Below are 11,183 nucleotides of genomic sequence, written 5' to 3' on the forward strand. Positions count from 1 at the left end.
GGTCAGAGGTCGGACACATCTGATCCGTACAGGGCCATGCATCAGATCGGATAGGATGTTCATCACATGCGATTTTGACCAACTTAACAACGATTTCTCGAGCTGATCCAACAGAATCGGGGGAAACCAGCCCAAATTGCATAAATGTATGTGATCATCAACATACAAAAGGTCCCCGCTAGTTCAAAACGGTACTATTATAGCAGCTAAATTTATGAATATTCTCTAACAAACATTAAACGGACAGGTCATTTCATTTGAGTAGATTACCTTGAAATAATGAATGTTTAGGGACCAATAATTTTCATGTATGGATTCTCTGTAAAATAAATGTTTTTATTAAGCAAAGCTTTGTAGCACTAAAAGGCACTTTGTAATTGTGATTTATATAGACTTATAAAGAACAAGGTTATCTTGTGTTATTTTATTTATTTTATTATTATAATACACTGCTAGGAAAACTAAACAGAAAAAAAGTAAAACATTCACAATAAAGCAATGAATACAGTTACAAGAAGCTGGAACCTCTTCGGTCGGCCAGCGATTGTCGACTCTCCACCACCCTGATCTTTCTTCACATGCTAAAGTTCAGGACTTTGCCCGTGCTGCACCCCTTCAGTGGAACGCACTCCCTCGCTCCATTAGACTCTCCCCAACCTTGCAAAGCTTCAAATGGGCACTGAAAACTCACCTATTCATCAGTGTACCCTTCCACTGCATAACTTAGTCCTGAGGCTTGTCCTCTGACCCATGCCACATGCGTTGACCGTCTCTGACTACTTACATCCTTTCATCAACCCACCTCCAACCTGCTTGCACCTCATGTAATCTGTCTGTTGCCCCTTCCTACTAGATCAGGCCTGGCCAACCTGTGGCTCTCCAGATGTTATCAAACTACAAATCCCATCATGCCTTGACACAGTTTTGCTATAAGGGAGTGTTAAAACTGTGGCAAGGCATGCTGGGATTTGTAGTTTCACAACATCTGGAGAGCCACAGGTTGGCCTGTCCTGTACTAGATTGTAAACTCTTCAGAGCAGGGCCCTCTTCCCTCCTGTCGTCTAAGCGCTCTTCTCTTCACATTTCACTCACAGCTCTCCCGTACTTAAACAGTCAGGGCCAAATGTAATAGGGTGAGAGTTTCAGAAAGTGAGAGATTTTGGGAGAGTTTTCCCATGTTTTTTAAAGCAGCAATCAATTACACTGCAAAACCAGGTTGATTTTGCCATGCAATTGATTGCTGCTTTAAAAAACATGGGAAAACTCTCCCAAAATCTCTCTCTTTCTGGAACTCTCACCCTATTACATTTAGCCCTCAGTCCCTAGTAGTACGTTGATCAAGTCCTCACTACTTACATTTAAGCTGTAATGTGTATTGAACTGTGGCGTTCATTTTACCTGTAATCTATTTTATGTTATTTATTTACTGTAATGTTATGTTTTGTCCCCTGTACTGTTCCTTTGTACAGAGCTGTGAAACACTTGTGGTGCCTTATAAATAAAATAATAATAATAACCTCATTACATGATCCCTGTCACTCTAGTTATGAGAAGGGTGTCAAGAAATAAAGGAAGTGGTCAGGCCATTTTGACAGCAACAATAATACAGAATACTCGGCAGTTGTATATCGGTATAATACATGTATGTGTATTAGCTAATTGAAAGGTCAGCAAACGTGTACTTCATGCACTCATTCTGAAGAGCTGATATGCAAACATGCCATACTGGAATACGGTATTCTTATATGTAATATGTCTCATTTCAAGATGAGATGTAATGGCGGATAAAGTTTCAGGATTTTTTCTAAATAATAATAATAAGCAAGTAGCAATAAATTAAATAGTCACATTTTATGGACTACCATAAAAAAGTATATGTGGCCTTGATTCTGCCACTGAGAGTAAAATCTCCAATACTGTATCTGTATTCGCCATTAAAAAAAATACAAAATTAAATGCCCCATCTACTCACCTGAGCTGCAGGATCGCATACGATACATTCTGCATACACTTTATCATATGTGATACCATCAAGGGCTACAATAAATATTTATGCCAGCCCCGAGCAGCTGCGACTGCAATGCATGGCGCACAGGAATGCGCCTCTCATCGCTAGTAAATGACATGCGATCCATCGCAGAAATGCAGCAGAATCACATAAGTGGCCATATCGCACTAGTGGATGTTGGCCTTTATACAATTCTATAACACAGTTCAATAACAAGTAGATATTATGAGAACTTGCACTAATATAATAGCCATGATATATGCCACCCTGACCGTACCCCCTGTATTCACAGATGTTTGCACCCAGCCCCAATGGTTGTGTACACAACCTGTGGTGAGCTCCAATGCTGCTTTACATGCTGGTTCAGCAACAACTCACTCATCTTGCAAGTGGGGCAAGTTAATTGGAATTACTCCATAAAGTTAAAGACAGGGGAGATAGATCAACCAGTGAGAGCAGTGGACAAATATAGAAGTCATCAGCTTTTATAGAATGTAAACAACCAGCTTTTATAGAATGTACAGTACTTGATAAATGCTTCCACAAAGTCAGTTGGTTGGTATGGAGAACTTAACTCTTTAACCAAGAGAATGCCAATACCTGAAACACTATTAAAATCCATTAATCTTAAACTCCACAAAGCGCAACTGAAAGTGCTGCACTAAACTGTATAAGAAACTGTTAATAAACTACACATGTATAAATACATAGGACTCATAGACATGAATAAGCAGATAGCGGCTATACTGTACATCTGATATCCAAGCAGACAGCAGGTTATACAGACCACTATGCACACTACAGTTTTATAGGAGGGACACTGGACAGGTAGAGGTATATTGTAACCAAACATCCACTGTAATGGGTAATAAGCTGCACAGACTAATGACAGAGGACTACTGAGAATGAAAGGACAGGCAGGATGAGATGCAGCAAGCACCACACAGCAGGCCTCTGCCAGTTCATCATGCCCATAGGACATCCCAAGTGCCAGAGCAGTCCATCACCCTCATCAGTTAGACCAGTCCAGGCAGATAAGGCCGCAGAACCGTCACACCCTTCCGACCGGTCATACCCCGAGAAGACAATATCACCATCACTCACTCTCTCCACGGGCTGCGTCCCAGCACTAGTACCGGAGCGATCCCAGCAGATTCCTGGCTCCCTGCGCTGTATACACGGTGACCTCTCTGCAGCTAGCGCACAGCTGACAGACACGGCATAGTCATGTGACAGGAACTCGGTCAGGTGACCAGCCAGGAAGCAGCGGAGAGAACAGAGATCACGTGATCCATCACAGTTCTTCTAGCCAGTGGTAGTGTTGTTGTGTTGTTGTTAACTTGTTAATAGTAGTAGTAGGCTGGCGTATACTGAGCGTCGGGTTAGGTTACTGCTGGTCTTCATCTGCTTTTCCCACTTATGTGCCTGCACCAATAGTTCCTGATTCATTGTTGCATTTCACTAATTAGCCCTGGTTAATGCAACTGAAAAATCAGAAGCAGACTATGGGACCCATGTTACTGTTATTAATATTTATTTATATGTCAGACTCAGTACAGTAGATGCACCAGCAGAGAATATATTTACTAGCTATATAAGGCTGTAAATACATCAGCAGGGAGGTATTATACAGCAGATGCACAAGCAGACTGGTATACAAGTGTTTAATTAAGTTTAACAACAGTGCACACTGCACAGTGATATACACATGTCTATTACTGAGTGAAGTTGCCAGGTACTGGCTGGGCTAGCAGCCATTGGCAGGGCACACACCACCAGAGAGCAGAGCCGACAGTGGCACTAGTAGGCACTGGCAGTCGCCAAAGCAGCAAAAAAAACACAGCTCCCTACCTAACCTAACAAAGCACCGCACACAGACTATCCCTACTCTAAGAAGCTCAAATCACGAGTGACAAATGGTGGCGGATGCTCAATATTTATATAGCGGTCCGAATTTTGTGATAATCCGGGGCCGGGCATTGACGTTTTGCCCGCGTGCCCGAATCCGAGTCAGGTGGGAAGCTTCGAGCGCCGATCGGATCTGGGCTCGGACTGATGACGTTCGTGGGGGCTCGGATCAGGGAAATCCAATCCCGCACATCTCTAGACAGAAGCGTCCATGAAAATCCTGCATTTGTCTCTGGAGTAGGTAACAAAGTCAAGCGTAGATAGTGAAGAGGGGAGTATGTCAAGCATAGACTGTGAAAGGGAATGGGTGAAAGGGAACCCCATACTCAAAACAGGAACAATGCGCGCAAAACATTTAGTGGCGTGGCTTACTGGGGAAGGGGCATGGCCACATAATAGTACCAATTCACATTACTACCATTCACAATAGTGTCCATTCTTAACATTGAACCGCATGGTGCCACTTGTACACATTACACTGCAGCAGCACATAAGATCTCACTGCATGGCAACAGCACACATAGTGTAACACCACATTGCTGTCATGATCCAGCTAAAGAGCCTATCTAGGCTTGCTCTGAGGTGCACTTCTAAGAGACTCCAGGGCAGTGTTAAGTCACCCATGGTCACCCAGCGGTACCCATCCCATCACTCACATTCTTTGCTGCAATTAGCTGGCCCAGAGAGTTCCCTTCGCCATGCTACAGGCCACAGTCATGCCTCCATCATGCCAGGTTTCCCTCAAGTTCCCAAACATGGGCGCAGCCACCTTGGTCTCAGTCACATGACTTTCCACAACCAAACCCTGTGACTCCAATCCTGACATCACCTTGCTACAGCCTGTCCATCAGCTGTCTAGAGACATTATGGACCTTATTCAGGTCCACTTGCAATGTTTTGCGCTTGCGCAGACGCATTTCTGCATATGTGCAGATGCAAGGTGCTGCAGCCACGGCACATAGGAGGCTTCCCGGGCACATGCACCCAGGTTGGGGGTGGGGGGGGGGCGTTCGGCGGAGGGCCAGGTGATTTCCCCATGGGAACGCCCAGCATTTCGTGGGCTTTCTCATGAGAATGCTGGGCATTCCAGTGCAAATTGCCCAGTGACACGGACATCTCCGGATGTCAGCTGCCCGCCCACTTCCTCCCGAGGCTGCACGCATATCTAAGTGATCTGAGAGTCACTTAGATATGCATGCACCTTCGCCATCATTCGATGGTCAGCTACAATGGAATGATGGGGGTTGTTCCCCCAGAGGCGTAACTAGAGCCTTAAGGGCCCCATAGCAAAATCCTGAAAGGGCCCCCCACTCATTGTCACACAGAGAGATATTGGGAGAGCGGGGCTGGGGGAGAGAGAGTGTCAGAGCAAGATACAGTGTTAGTGAAAGTAAGGGAGAAAGTGACAGATAGATGGAGATTGTGTTATCAAAGAGGCGAGACAGTGTTAGTGAGAGAGAATAATGCAAGAGAGAGAGAAACAGAGAGAGGAGGGTGAGAGCGAGGTGAGTGCTACCTGGCTACAGCACAGATGCAGATATCTGATGGGGCAGACACTTCATAGCAATAGGCTCCATCCCCTAAAACAAGCAACTTGTGTCACATCTGGGCGCTGCAGCTGCTCAGGCTGTGGCACACGGTGAAACAGTGTGAGGGGTCCACTACATCCTCCTACACTATGGCACACTGACACACACACACACATATGCCAGGGCCACACTGACACACAAACACATGTTGTAGATGGACCAGAGGCACACACACACATACATGTTGTATGGTCACACTGATACACACAAACACATATATACATAGTCATACATACATACATGCATTGTACAAGGACCAGGGGCACATATACACACACACTTGTTGTACATGGATCTGGGGCAAACAGACACTCCCCCCCCCCCCCCCCCCCCCATACCTGCTGGTGTCCCCAGAAGAGGCGAGTGTCAGTGGGGCTGGGAGTGATGCATGCGATCAGCCTGGCGACAATCTTCCTCTCTCCCTCCTCCACAGAGCAGCTTGGGAGGTAGCAACGTGTCCACCTCTCCCTCTCCATACACGGAAAGCTATGGGCAAGAGTGGGTCCTCTCCTCCTCCCCCCTGCCATGTAGCGGGTCCTCCCTATCTCCCGCCTGCCTCTAGCACGGAGCGGCTCTTTATAGCAGCAGCAGGTTCTCTTCTGCTCTCCCCTCGGAGTGGCTCCATCCTGGCAGCAGCAGTTCTTTCCCCATCCTGCCAACAACGCCTTCCAGGCAGCGGCTCTGCCTCTCTCCCTTCCCATCTACGCTGGCCCGAACTCGCTGCTACTGCCCACTATTTTTAAATAGCACACTTTTAATGGGTGCAGGGGATAGCCTGCTGAACTTTGGGGCCCCCCAAGCTGCCGGGCCCCATAGCAGCTGCATCCCCTGCACCCTCTGTAGTTACGCCACTGTGTTCCCCCCAGCCTGCGTATTTATGGTAAGGTTAAACATCCATTTGCAGCCAGTGCAGGCGAACCCACGCTGCTATGGAGGCAGCCCGGCAATCGCCGGGTGGGGTTTGGCGGACTCGCAAGGCTGCAAATTCACAGCCTTGCGAGTCAACCAGAATAACCCCTATAAGTATACTGGGATTAGACTACCAGTGCAATGATGTATCCAGCATAGAAATATCTTGTGTATCTGCTCTTGTGAAAATCCTGCTGAATTACAGTCTTGTGAAAACCACCATTTGCTGCACAGCCTGGCTCCCTCCAGTGGCTAGACTGGTAAATTCCATTTAACTCCTATTCCTATAACTTCTGCTATAACCCTTTATCATTTACCATTTAGATCATCTTCAATTCACCATCAATCACTGATTACTTACATCTGCCTGCCAGCTCACCTTCTAAAGTACCACCCTCTTCTACCAGTTACCAGTCAGAGAGCCACTATTAATCCATACCTCCCAACACGACCCTCTCCAGGAGGGACACATTGCTCTGCTCCTGGAGTTTCCTCTTAATATATTATCACCATCACCTGTTCTTATTAGTTAACCTGATCAAAAAGAGGTGATGGCAATCATCCATTAGGAGGAAAGTGGAAGGAGCAGAGCAATGTGTCCCTCCTGGCATGGGTCTTGTTGGGAGGTATGTTAATCTCAACCACCATCAGTGTGCTCTCACTTGAACCAGCCCTCCACATTTCCATCTTTCCCCACCGTTGGACATTTACTGGAAAATCCAAGGGAAACCATCACCTGCTAATACATCTGGAGACATTACACCAAGGACTGAATTCCATGGTCCAACAAAAATCAGGATCAAGTCCCAAGGAAACTCCAGCAGGTTTATGGACACCCGCCATCCCAGTTTTCCATTCATTTGTGGGAGATTGCCCTACTCTATTTCTGGAGAGCATTTCTAGGAACAAGTGAGATACCCCCCTACTGCACAATTGTTATATTTATATGTTCCTTAATAGGCTGTACACTCTTTTTATTTATAAATTGCAATTGCCATTTTAAAAACGTATCAACCTTTTAGCTATTAGTAAATAAAATATTTGTGATACCCAATTGGTTATATGTAATTTTGTGTTAGCGCTCCACCATTTGTTTGTTTTCTTGTTCACCATCAGTGTGCACTGGCGGATTCAGGGGGGGGGGCACCCGGGCACGTGTCCCCCTGTCATTTATTTTGTAGCTGAGGACCAGGGCTTTCCAATGAGCCCAGCCCCGTGTCTCTAGCCCCCCGGGAACCGGAGATATCGCCTGGCAAAGCTATAACGTTTTTCCCCATAGGATAATATGGGACCCGTTAATTCCGACCCCCACCCGGTTTCGACGGCTGCCACTTCCCCCCCTGGCATCACAGAAGCTTGTGGTTGATCTCAATATGATACCAGGCTGGTCCATATCGGTCAATCGGTTCCAGAGATATTATATGTAAACCGATTTTTTTTATTTTTGAAATGTAATTTCATGGCTGTTCATGTTCTTTGAGGGCATATTACTCTGAACCAAATGTTCCAGTTTCACTGGACCAACATCATTCAAAGCCCACTCAAAAGTTCTTTAATATGATACTTGTCTCATGTAAATGGGTCAGTTGGTACCAGAGATATAGCTGGTTAAATGAGATAACTGGTTAAAGAGGGGAGGGGTGGTTTTCTCTCCCCCTCACACCAGAAAATGCAGGGACTAGGCTGGTGTAAAAGGGGCCAACCTGGGAATGCATTTTCTGGTGCAAAAGGGGTATTATTTCAAATAGCCGGGACCTGCAGTGATCTGAATACAGCCAGGCTCTGCCACTGTCAGTGGCTATCACTTCTGCCTGGTGGCAGCTGTCCCCCATTTACCGCAAGCATGTATTCCCCCTTGGCAATGAGCATGTAATCCCACATGGCAACGAGCATGGAACCCTTGGCAATGAGCATGTAGATAAGCTGCACTTATGTAGCATAATTTTTAATAGGCATTATGGTGTTTGGCATAATACATAATGGACATAATGGCGTGTAACTTAACGTTTAATGGACATTATGGTGTAAATGTTTAATGCACGCCTTTGGTGAACAATGTCCCTTTTTATGAAGCGCATTGTGAATTTTGGCTTAATCTGTGTGGCATTATGTGAATTGTTGCTCAATCCGTGTGGCATTATGTGAATTTTGGCTCAATCCATGTGGCATTATGTGAATTTTGGCTCAATCTGTGTGGTATTATGTGAATTTTGTCTCAATCTGTGTAGCATTATGTGAATTTTGTCTCAATCCGTGCGGCATTATGTGAATTTTGGCTCAATCCGTGTGGCTTTATGTGAATTTTGGCTCAATCCGTATGGCATTTTTTGAATTTGGCTCAATCTGTGTGGCATTATGTGAATTTTGACACAATCCATTTGGCATTATGTGAATTTTGGCTCAATCCATGTGGCATTATGTGAATTTTAGCTCATTCCATTTGGCATAATGTGTAAGGGGCAAGTATAATGGAGTCTAGTATTTTGTGTAGAAGTTGTATATGGTGTTGTACACTACACTCAAGGACACGCCCCCTGTTGAGTGGCCACATCCCTTTTTCCGGAGCGCGCCTTCGGCGCGCACACAACTACTTCCTTCGCTTTTGTCGCCATGGTGGGTCTGCGTATTTTAAATGCCACGGCCTATTTTCAATCCCATGCCCACCCTCTCTCTGCCGCTCTCTTAGCATGTACACTGACACCACTAACACCGCCCCTCCCCCACATAAACCCTCTTTTATCATGGTGCCCCCCCTGTCATTTTATCCTGGATCCGCCCCTGTCAGTGTGCAAACATCAGTGACTGTCATTATCGGTGGACTCCCATTGTGCCTGCATTAGTGGTACATTTCCTGATTTACTACAACTCACCTGCAGAGTATTCATCTCTATCTCCATCTGACCATCGATGGTCATCATCAGTCCGATCTGATATCCACTCTACTTCGATTCCAGACGATTTCAGTCTTCCTCCAGTTCCAGTCCGGCTTCAATCCTCATTCTGTTCCACATTATTTTCAGACTCTACCATTTCCACTGAACTCATATCAGTAACCACTGCTTTGGGCCCTGGACTCTACCTCTCACTCAGAGGTCTGCCCTCCTATGTGGGCAAAGTTAATAAAGAACCCTAGCATAGTACAGGGAAGATACCATGTACATCAAGCAGAGGGCCTAATTCAGACCTGATCCCAGGAAAAATGTGTTCTCAAAATGGGCAAAACCATGTGCACTGCAGGTGGGGCATGTCATGATCCAGGATACAAAACAGACTTTCTTACCCCTTAAGTGTCTGGTCAAGCTGTATATGCAGTGTATTGTCCCTGCAGTCACCCGGCGGCACTGCGAATTCGCAGTCTTGCGAATCAACCAGAATAACCCCCTTGTTTTCAAAATACCATCTTCTACATTCAGGTCACGCCTTCGGGCAACCATAGTTGTCACCATATCCTGTTGTAAACACAAGAGCCTTTTCAAGGCTCCCCGGTTCATGTGGGGAACCTGTGGCTTCTGGTTCTGACCATACCTTAGGCATGACAGGTAAAATGTAATATGCAGAGAGAGAGAGAGAGAGAGAGAGAGTTATATTTGGGTGAGTTATTTTGTGTCTGTGCAGTATAAATACTGGCTGTTTTATAAAATTACGCTGCAATTTAGATTTCACTTTCAACACACCCCACCCAAATTACTCTCTCTCTCTCTCTCTCTCTCTCTCTCTCTCTCTCTCTCTGCATGTTACATTTGCCCCACCTGCAATGACCATGTTTTTAACCATTTTGATAACAAATTTGTCCTATGATCAGGTCGAGAGTGGGAGAGTGTGGTTTGGATACAGAATTGGTTGAATACAGTGGCAGTTGGTTACAGTGTGGGAAACAGAGCAGGTTGGATACAGTGTGGAATCCAAAGTGGGTTGAATACAGTACAGGATACTGTGAGGGTTGGATACATTGTATATTAGATATAGTTTGGGATACAGTGCGGGTTGGATACAGTACAAGATATAGCGCATGTTGGATACAGTGTAAGTAGGTGCAGAACCATGTGTGGAGTTATGCCCAGCCTGGACCAAGTCTGGTGTCCTGGGTCTATTATATAGATGATATTTTTTTTTTTTGAAAGGGGATGGACAGGAATTGAACAGTTTCTGTACCTGGAAGAATAAAGTCCTGTGCTACAGAGAGTCGACAAATTATGAAAATTATGTGATGATACGGCCAGACTTAATTAGGATAACCCAACTTTCCCGTCAATTGCAGCTGTTCTAATTGGGGTAGCTCAATGCCCCAAAAAGAAGGAAACGAAAATTGTGGAAGATAGAACTGCCCAACAGCAGGAATTTGGGTTAATCAATATAACATTTATTAATATTAACCCCTTCCCGACAATTGACGTACATTTACGTCATGGTCGGGAAGTACTTCCCGACACATGGCGTAAATGTACGTCATGGCATTTAACTGTCACCGCGTCTATAGACGCGGTGACAGTTTCAACATGTCTGCTGTCCCTGACAGCAGACATGTCCGTGCATGCCCAGGGGGGGCTGCGATGCCGCCCCCCCGTCGGCGATCGCTGTGATTGGCTGTTCAGTGTGAACAGCCAATTACAGCGTTTTCTGTGTCACCGGCGAATAACGTTCGCCGGTGACACGCGATCGGAGGTGATTGGTGCTGTAAAGTACAGCACCAATCACCGCGGGGTGTAAGGGTGACACTGGTGTCACCCCACCTCACCCCGCCCGCCCCCAAAGGCCGTGATTGGTCCGTC

The 11,183-nt window shown here is 45.8% G+C and overlaps 1 protein-coding gene across 1 annotated transcript in view; it reads right to left on the minus strand.

The window, feature by feature from the left end:
* ATP6V1H (ATPase H+ transporting V1 subunit H) overlaps window positions 1-3,269 on the minus strand; it is a 77,039-nt gene extending 73,770 nt beyond the window's left edge. Inside the window, exons 1-2 of the mRNA XM_083187097.1 lie at window positions 3,113-3,269; window positions 271-319 (exon numbers count right to left, since the gene is read on the minus strand). The gene's annotated coding sequence lies outside the window, so the exon portion shown is untranslated. The remainder of the gene's footprint in view (window positions 1-270; window positions 320-3,112) is intronic.
* Between the last annotated feature and the right edge of the window lie 7,914 nt (window positions 3,270-11,183).

This window comes from Crinia signifera, chromosome 5, assembly GCF_055691185.1.
Source record: "Crinia signifera chromosome 5, ASM5569118v1, whole genome shotgun sequence".
NCBI classification, from domain to species: domain Eukaryota; kingdom Metazoa; phylum Chordata; class Amphibia; order Anura; family Myobatrachidae; genus Crinia; species Crinia signifera.